The sequence below is a fragment of the Cricetulus griseus genome, unplaced genomic scaffold, assembly GCF_003668045.3.
Source record: "Cricetulus griseus strain 17A/GY unplaced genomic scaffold, alternate assembly CriGri-PICRH-1.0 unplaced_scaffold_431, whole genome shotgun sequence".
NCBI classification, from domain to species: Eukaryota; Metazoa; Chordata; class Mammalia; order Rodentia; family Cricetidae; genus Cricetulus; species Cricetulus griseus.
Window position 1 is genome coordinate 1 of NW_023277177.1, and position 1,815 is coordinate 1,815.

Here is a 1,815-nt window from a genome sequence, read left to right on the forward strand (position 1 = left end):
TTCAAAATATGTGAAGTCATTTGGGACAGGGCCTAGGCCCTCTCCTGTGTATCAAGGCTAAGAGAGTCTCCCTCCATGGGAACTGGGCTCACGGAATCCACTGGTGCATTAGGGATACATCCTGGTTCCAAAGCCATAGGCCACACAGACTTCCCAATGCTCCTAGCTAACATCCATGTTCGGGAGGTCATGAGTTACCACATTCTCACGTCAGAGGTTTCTGCAGGCTTTCCCAGTGTGGATCCCCCCTGCCTTTTTCATCTCTCCTCTGTCTCTGGAGCTGGATTCCAGAATTTTGGCTCAGTGCTTAGCTGTGCTTCTCTTCTTCTAGTACCATCATCTACTGAATGAAGGTTTTAGGATGGTATTTAAGGTTGTCTTCATTCTCATTGTAGGGGAAAGGCATTTAAGGGAGCCTATCCACCACTGCTTAGGTTCCTAGTTGGAGTCATTATTTTGGATCTCTGTACAGTTCCCTAGTGCCAGATTTCTCTTAAACCTATAGTGGATCCTATATTGATGTGTCTCTTTTCTTGTTCTCCTCTCTTCCTCTCCCCACTCAATCTGCCTGATCACTCATGTTTTCTATCCCATCTCTTCTCCACTGTTCTTTCTCCTAACTCCCTCCCCCTGCCTCCTGCTCTCAATTTTTTCAGGGGCTCTTGTCCTTTCTTCTTCACTGGGCAAAACTGTATGTCTTTCTTATGGTCCTCCTGGTTTTCTTGCTCTTTGGTGCTGTGAATTTTCTTTGCTCTATGTGCAATATCCATATATGAGTAAATACATACCATGTTTGTCATTCTGTGACTTATTTGGTGTTTCAGTAGCTAGCTTATGGAATTCTTTGTATATTTTAGAGATCAGCCCTCTATCTAATGTGAGTTTGTTGAATTGTTTTCCAATTCTGTGGGCTACTGCTTAGTCTTGTTGACTGTGTCTTTTGTATTTCAGAATCTTCTCAGTTTCAGGAGGTCCAAATGCCAACAGTCTTGTCTTAGAAAAAACACAAATTGAACCTGACCCAAGAACATTCTAACCCTGGACACACAATGAACATAGGAAGCAGTATGCATACCAGGATTTTATCTCTTATGGTTAGAATGACCTAAGATCTATGGACTTGCCTACGCAATTGAAAAATATTCTGTACCTAAGAACACTCAACACTTGCTGCCCTAAAGACAACTGAAATGATTTATAGAACAGACATTTCAGTGACTAGAATGTGGGGAATACACTATTGCTGAAAATTAAAGTTTATGTGTGTCCCCATATATGTTTTACTCTATGGACTTCCACATATGTATATGCATGGTCATCTATTATTTTCAATCATTCTGTTTGCATATAAAATTGTTTAATAATCATATATTATATGTCTTGGTTTGGTTGACAATACTACCTATCAGCTAAGGTGTAATATGAAAAAATAAATGACACAGAGACTGATATTGGGGTCAAACTTCAAAATGAATATCAGAAAAGCAAAGCAGCTGGCCACTAGTTTCTACCTCAGGCTAAATGAGCTCATTCTGTCTCCACAGCTCTCACCAAGCCTCAAACTGTAACTTTACTTCAGCATGACAGGACAATGAATGCTCTCTGAGACATTGCTTCTGTCTTATATACTTCCCTGATGTTCATTTTAAAGGCGTGAGCTATTATACCCTTTTAGAGTGATTTACACTTGTGTAGATCTGAGTGGCCTGGGACTCACAGAGATATGTCTGTAACCCCTCACCCAAATTCTCATATGTAGCTCCAGTGAAACTCATCATTTCACCAAATTGGACATTGGTGGTGTCTGAGAATTGG